Here is a 12,704-nt window from a genome sequence, read left to right as displayed (position 1 = left end):
TCAAGGAAACAATGTCAAGTCCTGAAGCTCCATTATGGAGAGAGGCTGTGAATAATGAAATTGAATCAATATTGCAAAATCATACTTGGGAACTGGCGGATCTTCCACCAGGGTGTAAACCTCTTGGATATAAGTGGATGTTCAAGAGAAAAATGAAAGCAAATGGTTCAATAGAAAAATAAAGGCTAGGCTTGTTGTTAAGGGATACAGACAGAAAGAATGCCTTGATTATTTTGACACCTATTCACCAGTGACAAGAATAACATCTATTCACATGTTGATTGCGATTGCAGCTTTATATAATCTGGAAATACATCAGATGGATGTTAAAACAGCTTTTTTAAATGGCAAGTTAGATGAGGAAATCTATATGGAACAACTGGAAGGGTTTCAAGTTCCCGACCAAGAGAAAAAGATTTGTAAACTTGTCAAATCCTTTTATGGATTAAAATAAGCTCCGAAACTATGGCATGAAAAATTTGATTACGCTATGCTTTTAGATGGTTTTAAAATAAACGAATGTGACAAATGCGTTTATGTTAAAAGCACATACAAAGGCTATGTCGTGGTTTGTCTTTATGTGGATGGCATGCTCATTATTGGAAACAATAATGACATGATTAAATCCACAAAGACAATGTTAAACAAAAAGTTTGACATGAAAGATTTTGGAGTAGTAGATGCAATTCTAGGAATAAAAATTACTAAAACATCTGAAATATATGTTTTATCTCAGTCTCACTATATTGAGAAAATTCTGGAGAAATTTGGAAAGCATAACGACCGTCCTGGTAAAACACCTATTGACATTAGTTTTCATTTGTTAAAAAGTACGGGTGCAGGCATATCACAATTAGAGTACTCTCGGATAATCAGAAATTTGATGTACTTAATGAATTGCACTAGGCCAGATATAGCCTATGTTGTAAGCAAATTGAGTAGGTATGCAAGTAATCCAAGGTCCGATCATTGGAAAGCGATAATTAGGGTACTTAGGTATCTAAGACATATCCAGATCTATGGCTTACATTATACCAAATATCCAGCAGTACTCGAGGGGTACAACGATGCAAATTGGATATTAGATACTAAAAGCTCAAAATCTACTAGTGGATACGTCTTTACCCTAAGAGGTGTTGTAGTCTCTTGGAAATCCTCCAAGCAGACATACATAGCAAGGTCGACAATGAAATCTGAGTTTATCGCATTAGATAAAATAATAGAAGAAGTAGAATGACTTCATAATTTCTTAGAAGACATTCCAATGTGTCATAAACCTATGCCAGCTATATGTATTCACTGTAGGGATGGCAATTTGAACCCGGCCCGACGGGGACCCGATCCCTCGACCCCGATTAGGATGATTTTTCTCTGAAAAATACCCCCGTGGGGACGGGATGGTATTCGAAATTAAATCCCCGACCAGTTTCGGGCCGGGGACGGTGATCAGTGTTCAAGCCCCGGCCCGTCCCTGGCCCCGGCCCCGTCCCCGAATTATCCCCAAAGTGAAAATACTCTTTTACCCCTCATATATATATATATATATATAAACCACACCTATTTTCCCATTTCACTTCCTCTGTGTGTCTCTCTCTCTCACCGTGGCCCTCATCTCTCTCTCCGTCACTCACTGACTCAAATCTCAGTCTTATCTCTCTCTCTCTCCTCTCCCTCTCTCCCTCTCCCTCTCCCTTTCCCTCCGTCCGTGAAGCGTTCCGTCCGTCAGATCCCTCCGTCCATGAAGCCCTCCGTCCGTCACCGTCAGATCTTGAAGCCCTCCGTCAGATCGTGAACCCTCCGTCTGAACAGATCTGAAGAAGAAGAAGCCCTCCGTCCGAGAAGCCCTTCATCAGATCGTGATTCATGAAGCCCTCCCTCCGTCCGCAAGCCCTCCCTCAAATCTAAATTTTTTTTTTGATGATTGTTGTGTGTATATATATATCTGTATATATATATATATATATATCTATGATTAATTTTTTTTTGATGATTGTTATATATATATATATGTTGTTGTTGATGATTGTTGTTGTGTGGGTGTGTTGAACAGATTGTTCTGTCGTCCATTAGACAGATTTTGTTTTTTTTTTTTTTTTTTTTTTTTTTGTTGATGTTCTTGATGTTGTTGAGATGTTGATGTTGTTTTTTTGGCCGGGGATTTTCAGGGTCGGGGAAACCTGATCCCCGTTAGGGAGCGGGAGTGAGGGCGGTAGTGGGTTCCCCGTCGAGGATGGGGACGGGGACGGAGACGGGGACAGGAACGGGAACGGGGGGAAGTTCTGCCATCGAGGATCGGGGACGAGGAGGGTGATCCCCGGCCCCACCCCGCCCCGTTGCCATTCCTAATTCACTGTGATAATGAAGCAGCAATAGGACGGATATAGAATTATATATATAACGGTAAGTCTCGACACATTCCTCGAAGACATAATACCGTTAGGCATTTGCTCTTACATGGAATAATTTCCATAGAATATATAAAGTCAAAGGAGAATATTGCGGATCCATTGACCAAAGGGCTAGCTAGAGAGCAAGTGTACCATTTATCGAGGGGAATGAAATTAAAGCCTATTACTTAAAAGTTGCCATTTTGGCAACCTAACCTAGTTGACTGGAGATCCCAAGATCTAAGTTCAAAGGGACAATTGAATTATAAATGACTTCACGTATCACTAAAGAAGTTTACTCCTACCTATTTCTATGATATGAAGAGTGATACCTGCAGTGTTAGTAGGATAAGCTTTACTTTTAATGATTTTTATAGCTTGGACATCCAAGTGGGGTATAGCAGGATACTCTTAATAAGAAATCACAAATATGAATTTGAACTGAGCTGGTTCTGTGAGATTGAGAAGGCTAAATTCTCTAGAGCATTCACGTAGTACCAGGTGTTGTTCAGGGCCAAAATGAACACAACCGTAAGAACCAAACTATATCTACAGATCACTATGTGTAGTCTATCTAGTCCACTAGTTAGCCAGTAAGTCCGATAGTCTTTCACTAGAGGAGATTCAAAACCAAAAGCTATCTATCTCGATGTGATGTATCTTCTTAATGTACTCTTTCTTTGTTTGCATCTTGTTGCATGTCTCTTATCGTGAATTCCATTCATGTGGGGGATTGTTAGAAAATGGTTTTAGAAAATCCTTATTGTTTACTAACTTTGAGCATTACTTAAGGTGGGACCCAAGCGTTATTTTTAACGTTTTTTATTGGGTTCATGTTTAATGTCGCGTTGTAAATAAAACCGTGTATTTGGTTGCTCAAAACTATTTCCAGATGAATGAGAATTCAACGCATGTTTTCAGGTTTGTGGAATGGCTTTAGGTGGGTTTCCTACTCATTGGTGAAATGTGCTTGTCCCACATTAGAAAGGCTTAAGGTTTTGAATAGGTTTATATACCTTACCTTAGGATACTTGGAATGAGCCCCAAGGGGTACCCAAGTTTGTGAAAGGGTGAGGTTATGGGTAAAGTGGGCTAGATCTATTGGACCCCAAACAAAAACCACACGTGCGCGACGTCGTCGCCGTCTGTCCGGTCGGTCGGTCGATCAGGCGGGCTGGGCTGGACCTGAGAATGGGCGCAGGTGTGTGGTGTGAGGTTGAGTTATGCTTGTTCGATCCAATACTTATCTTTTTGGGCTAAAAAATTTTGTAATTTATTTATTTATTTTTAATTTTGGTTTCAAAATTCAAAATAAATTGGTGATGATGTTCACGGAATTTCTGCACTCAAAAAGTCTCTTAGTGAACACTTTGAGATGAAGGATTTGGGTACTCTCACATATTTCTTGGGCCTTGAGATCTTTTCTAGCTCCGATGGCTATTATCTCTCTCGAGCCAAATATGCTTCTGATCTTCTAGGAAAGGCTAGCCTCACTGACAGTAAAACCATCTCTAATCCTCTCGAGCCTAATGTACACCTCACACCCATGGACGGCACACCTCTTCCCAATGCCACCTTGTATCAACAATTAGTAGGTAGTCTTGTTTATCTCACTGTTACTCGACCTGACATTGCACATGTTGTTCACTTTGTTAGCCAATTTTTGTCAGCTTCTCGATCTACACATTATGCTGTTGTGCTCCGCATTCTTCGCTATGTTAAAGGCACTTTATTTCATCGTCTTCACTACTCTTCTAGTTCTGCACTTTTATTATACGCCTATTCCAATGCTGATTAGGCTGGTGATCTAACTGATCGTCGCTCTACCATGAGATTCTGTTTCTTCTTGGGTGATTCTCTTATATGTTGGCGTAGCAAGAAACAAACCTTGGTCTCGCGCTCCAGCACCAAATCTGAATATTGTGCTCTTGCTGATACCGCTCAAGAGCTCCTTTGGCTTCGTTGGTTACTTTCAGATATGGGTGTTCCTTCTTCTATTATCATTCCCTTATATTGTGACAATCGTAGTGCTGTATAAATTGCACATAATGATGTTTTCCATGATCGAACCAAACATATTGAGATTGATTGTCATTTTATTCGCCAACATGTTACTCAAGGCACTATTTATCTTCTTCCTACTTCTACTGTTGATCAGATTGCTGACATCTTCACCAAGACCCTTCTACCTGGACATTTCCAAGATTTGGTTTCCAAACTCAAGTTGATCTCTACCTTGCCACCTTGAGTTTGAGGGAGGATGTTAATATATATATATATATATATATATATATTATTCTGTGTATTCCATATTTAGATTATAGGCTCCTCCCTATTAGGTATGTTCAAATCTTGTCTTATTCTCTCCCTACCTTATTCTTTCATTTTCTTATTCTTGCCCTTATACAACATTCTTTATATATATTCTTTGTATTCCATATTTAGATTATAGGCTCCTCCTTATTAGGTATGTTCAAATCTTGCCTTATTCTCTCCCTACCTTATTCTTTCCTTTTTTTATTCTTTCCCTTATACAGCACTCCTCATAGTCCTATATATATACCCATAGCTTTGTATTGTAATGACATCAATTGAACACAATCTCTTCTCTCTTCTGTTTCTTCTCGTATGAATATTCTACTTTCATCCATGTTGTTCCGTTTCCGTAGAGTAGTCATGGAGACCATGAATGAAGATTAGTCAAAGTTGTCAATAAATCGCCGTAAGCGAATTATGACTCATGTAAATGTGAACAGAGATGGGGACCATTAACATAGTAATAATTGGTTTTGATTGATATATACGTGTCATCACAAGAATAAAGGGACAGACAATTGGGATAGCATTATGATACAGCGGATCTGCAGCCCACTGATTTACCACATTACCGTTTTTAGTTGCTGCGTGATTCGTACCAACCAACCAAACCATGGCTTAACTCTCGTAAAATAAGTTGAGTTACCTGAATTATTCTTTACTTGACTCTATTAAATTTTTATAAAAAAAAAAAAATCATATTTCTATTTATTACATTAGTTCTTGTCAACTTAGATCTGTTGCTTTTTTTTAATACTTTCTTCTACCGTCACTATATCATATATTTTCACTACTATTTTTGTTAGTCTGCGTTGTATATGACAAAACTATCTTATTTTATTCTCTCTCAATTTATCTTCTATCGGTGTTATTCTTACCTATTTTCGAACATACTCATTCTTAATTTTGTCTTTTATAATCTTGCCGCATCCACATCTCAATAACTTTCATTTTATCTTTTCTAGTCTTGCATGATTGATATATAGAAGAAATTCATGGTCAAATTTGAGTGATGTAAGTATTAGTTGAGATATTTTAATGTTAATTATAGGTTGAATGTATTACAGCACTCGGTTTTGCAACTACTTATCTCTTCTCATGTTTTATTTAATTATTTAGTTTTTAAGTGTGCTTATTGGATATTCTCAAAATATGATCTAATGGTACTCATAGAATTATTAAAAATAAAAGCATAAGATGCGTTTGATAGCACATTTTTTTTAATTACTTTTGATTTATGTAAAATAATTGACATAATTCAATTGGTTATTTTTGTATATTTTTATTCTCATAACTAGAGAATTAATCACTGTCAAAAACAAAAATGATTATACCTATTTTGTGTTGTTTATTTTAGGCGGAAGGTTGCTTCCAGTCCAAGATCTGGACTAGAGGAAGTTGTTCGGGCTTGTGGGGTTTATTACAGGTCTCATTTCAATAATTTAAATCATTTATTTTATTGGACAATTCATTTATTTCATCCAAAAAAAAATTAAGTCGATTCGATAACTGTAACTTATTCAATTTACTGTGTTTTTTCACTAAAAAAGTACGATAATTGTGTTTTTAAAAAATGAATCATATATTTTTTAATTCACTAAAAAAAGTATGGCAATTGTGTTTTTAAAAAAATGAATCATATATTTGTTTGATAACAAAAATAATAAATTGAACAAATTATATTTATTGGATCAACCTAATTTTTTTTATAAATGAAATACACGAAGTGTTAACAAAAATAAATAAATGATTTGAATCATCGAAATAGAGTCATAGTAAGTCCAATAGGTCCAAACAATTCCTTCTAGTCTAAATTTTTGACTAAAGAAAATCCTCTTCCTCTATTTTATTTTCATTATGGATTATCAAGCTTGCATTGTTCTTTATATATATATATATATACACTAGCGTATGCCTCTGCCTAAGACACGGTATAAATAATTTTAAGATTAAAATGCAGTTATAATTTATAAAGGCACGGCGCAAATAATTTTAAGATTAAAATGCAGTTATAAATAATTTGTGAAGTTTGTGTCATTTTTTGATAAAGATACTGAAAAAATATATTGAAATATTTTTCTTCTTAATGAACTTATAACAATTTTACTTGTATTACACGCTCTATAAAACTCAAATAAAATAATAACTCCTCCTAATCTTAATGTAAATTAAGAAACAAACATATAAGATTTATAATGTACACCAATATTGCAAATCAAAATATAAGAGGCAGTAAAAAAAAGTGTAAATACTGAACAAAAAACAGAAATTAAAATTATATTGTCATACACCAAAAGAGTGGGTTAAAACTTTACAAAAAGTACGTTAAAACTTTTCAAAATATGTGTGCTTTACAAAAGATGTGTCAATAACATGTCTTCAAATATGTGTTTTCTCAAACTTCCTCCTCATTACTTTTCAATAAGTCTTTGTATCAACTTGTATGTATCCCCAATAAGGAAAATGCACAACAATCTGGTAATTTACGGAAACAAAAAAAAATATAGATTAGTTCATTTGTTGAAAATATACATATCAAAATACTTTTAGATTGAAATTACCTTATTACATCCCCATCGAAGCAAGCTGGTCGTATTTCTCCTTTTAAGCTCTATAGATTTTTCGATCCAATGCTACAAAAGTCCATATTTGAAATTATTATTAAATTGAAATTTTATAAAAAGTTATATAATTAGTAGAAATAAATCTATATGGTTACCTTCTAATAAAACGTGATTTAATCTACATAGAATACTACAACAACACTTTAGGATAAACAATATTTGTAGTAGAATCTAAAGTATTTTTAGGGAGGAGAATACTTATACGATCAAAGGATAAACTATCTTTGTGAAAGAAAACCATCTCCTATCCATACTCTATTTTAAAATTTTATCAAAAAAGATTAAAAGTATTATTATTGGAGATTTGGTGAAATTTTTTGTTCATCCTTGATTTAGTGAAAATTTTGGAAAGAATAATGCTTTTTATCTATTATGTTTTTCCCGTGTATAATAGCCAAATAATTTTGAGACCAACCTTATCAACCATGACAGTTGACAGTAAACACAATGTATATAACCTTTTTTTTTTTTTTTGAACACCAAACCAGCTTTATCTATTATGTTTTTCCTTCTAATAGCCAAATATACAAATGTGTATAACCTCACTCAAACAGCTATTATACAAATATATCTAATAGCCAAATATGTTTTTCCTGTGTATAATTTATCCTAAAAACCATCTCCTATCCATACCATTTTTTATGAAAGAAAACCATCTCATATCCATACTCTATTTTAAAATTTTATCAAAAAAGATTAAAAGTATTTTTATTGGAGATTTGGTGAAATTTTTTATTCATCCTTGATTCAGTGAAAATTTTGGAAAGAAAATGCATTTTATCTGTCATGTTTTTCCTGTGTATAATAGCCAAATAATTTTGAAACCAACCTTATCAACCATGACAGTTGACAGTAAACACAATGTGTATAACCTTTTTTTTTTTTTTTTTTTTGAACACCAAACCAATGAACACCAACCAGTTTTATCTATTATGTTTTTCCTTCCAATAATAATACTTTTAATCTTTTTTGATGAAATACAAATATGTATAACCTCACTCAAACAGCTATTATACTAATATATCTAATGAAAATAATTATGGTTAACCAAATAATTATGTTTTACCAATTTTTGTCTCTCCTCCTTTCTATCAACCAATCCTACCAATCTAAAACAGCTTACCTGATAACTATACCAATCCTCATTTCCTTCTTTACCTCACTCAAACAGCTTACCTGATAACTATACACCATGAGCACAGAGCCAACTAATAAAAAATAGAGTCAACTTGAATTTTGACTCTCCTCCTTCTTTTACAACTACTCTTTAATTTGGTCTCTCTTCCTTCTTTTGCAACTACTCTTTAGTTTTGACTCTCCTCAGGGTGTATATATCTATCAACTATCACCTACTCAAACAGCTTACCTAATAACTAATAATGAGAACAAAATATAATTGAGTATCGATTTAAACATAGAAATGAAAATTGTGCAAATTTTGGGCCACTGTTCTTAGAAAAACATGCAAAAGCAACGCAAGGGATGACTATGAATAGTATAAGACTTGCAACTATTACCATTAACATGCACCAACAAATCCAAATAATTTAAAGAACACATTCAAAATTCAGAATTACAAATTCAAAAACAAAACTAGCCAAGTGATAATTATATTTTGATAACCACCATTAAGAAATCATTGATAATATGGTTATTTTAATATAGAACCAGCCAAACTATTTTGAATGATTAAATAGTGAAGTCATCTTTAAAAAGTCACTCAAATATCCTTAGCCCGTCAAAGTTGTATACAACACAAACAACAAATAAATAACTGTGTTGTATCTCAACTACGTTTATTTTAATATGTTTATTAGATATGATAAGTTTGAGAGAGAAGTTATGTAAATAATCCAAATGGAGCCTTAATCAGTGCTTCTACGTTTTTTATTAGTCATCAGATTAATGCATTATTATATGGTGCCAACCCGATCCCATATTAAATGCATTAAAATTAATAATATTTTAATGATATGAATACTTTAAATTAGATATGCTTCAAGACTTCACAGTATTCTCTAGACAGCACAGTTTAATGTTAAACCCATCAACAATTTTATATTTAGTTTAACAATTCCATATCAGTTTATGTTTATGTCTTCAACTTGAGTCAGTATTCTCTTGAGTCAACGTATCATTAAAATATTAAATTAGATATGTCCAGAAAATACTTTAATATGAATATACTTTAACAATTTCATAATGATATTTCTTTAATATTAAAATTTAGTTCTCTTTTGTATATACTTGAATATACTTTAATATGAATATCCTTTAACAATTCCATAATGATATGAATACATTATAAGAGAATATTGTGCTGTTTAATATTATGGTTTTAGTTTCTAAAGGAAAAAGGTTCCACAAACTTCTCATGAAACCAATTTTGAGGACCTATAGATGCATGGATCATCAATTACAGCTCTTAGATGTCTAAGGATATATTAGTCAGTCAATACATGTTCATATTAGTCAAGTCCACCTCTCACCCCTACTCCCACAACCCTGAAATAATTTTCCACGCTGACACATACTTGGTATCGTAATGGCATGCCTTGACACTGCACAAATTTTTTGAGATATCGACAATCACTTTATTCATCTAGGATTGCATTGCCCTGCCATTATCTGCATTAGAATTTAAAAGGATGACAAATAAAGGAAAGCTAGGGCTATGCGAGAAAAGTAAAACAGTCTGCATGCATTGCATTTTCTAGGTGGACAGTTGTTGTGGAGTATCCAATAACCAAATATTTAATATGTTTATTAGATATGAATACTTTGAGATAAGTAGAAAATTTCAGAGAAATCTAGAGAAATCAGAGAAACCAATTCAAGCAAGCAAATACAAAAGAAAAATCCAAATAATTAGGCTTGAACACAAACCCAACAAAAAATTACAATAGCACAGCAACTCATCTGCAACTATCACCAACAAATCCAAATAATTTAAACAAAATATTCAAAATTCAGAATTCAAGCAAACAGAAAGTCCAAGGAAACAGAAATTCAGAATTCAAAATATCATTAAGGATATTGATTAGCTGGGATGGTATTTTTAATATAACAAACCCATATATCCAAGGAAACAGAAAGTCCTTAATCCTTAGGAAACAAACCCATACTTTTTCTCATGTTTCATTATTCAGAATTCCAGAGTACTCATGTTTCATTATCCAAGGACTATACACCAAGTCTTAAGCTATACACCAATACTCTGGTTCCTTTATTTTAAACTTAAGCTTGCCTTTTTTGTTCAATTAGGTCTACTAATTGTTCAATCAGGTCTACACCAATACTCTGAACATCATTAGGCTTGCCCTTTTTGTTCAATCAGGTCTACTAATTGCAGAAAAAGGGATGATTGAGCAGAAAAAGGGAAAAACCAGTTAATTGAGGAGGATGATTTATTCAAAAAATCGCCCTAACCAATCAACACTACAGATTGATGACTAATAAAAATCAGCTCCAAATTCTGAATTCAAACTAATAAAAAACAGATTAATGACTAATAAAAAAACGTAGAAGCACTGATGAAGGCTCCATTTGGATTGATGACTAATAAAAAACAGATTGATGATTAAGTCAATTTTATTCTTCTTCTCCAATTACCAAAGCAAAAAAAAACTAACCCAGTGCCAAAGTGCTGGAGTGAACAATGGTGCCAAAGTGCCGGAGTGCCAGAGTGAGAATAGTATAAGCTCTGATGAAGGCTCTGATTTGAACAACGGTGTAAGCTCTGATGAAGACTCTAATGAAGGCTCTGATTTGAACAACAGTGTAAGCTCTGATAAAGGCAAAAGTTGAGATTTAAAAAAAAAATCAAGAAGAAGAACGGAGAGGAAGAGATAGAGAGGGTAGACAGAGAAATAGAGAGGGAATGTAGGTAGACAGAGAGGGTAGATGGGGACATAGAGGTTAGATACTGAGGAAGACAGAGGTTAGATACTGAGGGAGAAGAGTGGAGAAACAAACGGTAGAGTGTTGGGCGGGAACATCATCTGAAGAATTGATCTGAGCCATGGATAGATATTAGAATTGATCTGAGCCATTCAAAGGAAATGTGTCTCTCATACATTTTATACATTTTCAAAAATACTTCTCCGTTATTATATAGATATATATTTTTTATATTATTTAATTTTTTTATTATGCACGGTTTCTTGTGGCGATTGTTAAGCTTCTCTCCACCGTGTTCAGTCTTGGTAGGTGATGGACGACAACTGAACCTATCATCAATTATTATGATTCGATTATGTAATTATGGATATTTATTTAATTTAATTTTTTATTTAAATAATATATTTGACCAGTTTTATAAAATAAAATAAAAAATGTAAATCATTAAAATAAATTCAAAGTAGGAGTAGATAAATCTCGAGTGATGTCAGGCTTAAACTATATAGTAAGAGAATATGTGTTAACTTAAATCCAGCTCGACTTAACATCCAGCCTAATCTAGTCATTTCAAATTCGATCTTAAAAAAAGTTCAAATCCCAAGCCCACCTACTTAATCCAATAAATACGAGTTATTAATTAATTTTTTTTATATCTCCAATGGATATTAAATTATTTAGAGCTTTTTATTTATTATTTGAATTTGGAACGTTAATATTCATCAATAATAAAATAAATATAGTTTTTAATAAATATTTTAATTTAAGTCTCACAAATAAGTATATATATATGAGAGGGTGATTTATACTCCGGCGTTGGGCCGAGGTATAAACCGAACAGGTTTGGGGCCCAGCAGAGCAGTGGGCCGAGATGATCGACTGTTCACCCGGAGATGGGCTACCAGAACTTGGGCCGGGCAGAGTTTGGACTATGTGCTGCCCCGAACCGTGCAGAAGGTGCTCGGCCAGGAAGTGACCGGTCAGACCAGGATGCTCGGTCTGAGGATTGTCGAGATCAGACAGACCGAGAGGCCGGCGCTCGGAAAGGCGCGGTCAGCCGAGGTAGTTGACTGACCGGCGAGAAGACCGACCAAAGGAGGATCCCGGGCTAAGCTTTGCCGAGATGCCGCCTAGCCCAGTCCTTCATTCGGTTATCCGGTCGGGCGCTTAAGGTATGAAGCATGGTATGACCGAGGTAGGGCAGCTCGGCTGCCGAGCTCCAGCTATGCTGGCAGGCAGTTGAGAGCAGGTGATGAACGGCATGGTTTAAGCTGACAGATGGGATAGCAGAGCCACGTGTCAGGAGATGACAGGGAGTGGGTATGGGGCGCAGAAGGTATATAAGCCTGTCTGCGCCCCCCATGCGGAACACACGAACACTCTGTAAGGAATTTCTTACACTCAAACACTCTCTCCCTTCTCTCTATTCCCCCTAAGGTGTGTGCTAATTTGACCGTCGGAGGGTGTTTCCGGCCACACA

At 34.5% G+C, this 12,704-nt stretch overlaps 1 long non-coding RNA gene across 1 annotated transcript; it reads right to left on the bottom strand.

The window, feature by feature from the left end:
* Positions 1-6,955: 6,955 nt before the first annotated feature.
* LOC145790695 (uncharacterized) lies at positions 6,956-7,344 on the bottom strand. Its single transcript, XR_014329645.1, has 2 exons — positions 7,265-7,344; positions 6,956-7,178 (listed from the first exon to the last, which is right to left on the bottom strand). It is a non-coding gene; the product is annotated as an uncharacterized LOC145790695 (long non-coding RNA).
* Positions 7,345-12,704: the final 5,360 nt, after the last annotated feature.

This window comes from Camellia sinensis, chromosome 1 (genome assembly GCF_055761805.1).
Source record: "Camellia sinensis isolate YWXY chromosome 1, ASM5576180v1, whole genome shotgun sequence".
NCBI classification, from domain to species: domain Eukaryota; kingdom Viridiplantae; phylum Streptophyta; class Magnoliopsida; order Ericales; family Theaceae; genus Camellia; species Camellia sinensis.
This window is presented reverse-complemented; position numbering and strand designations above follow the sequence as displayed.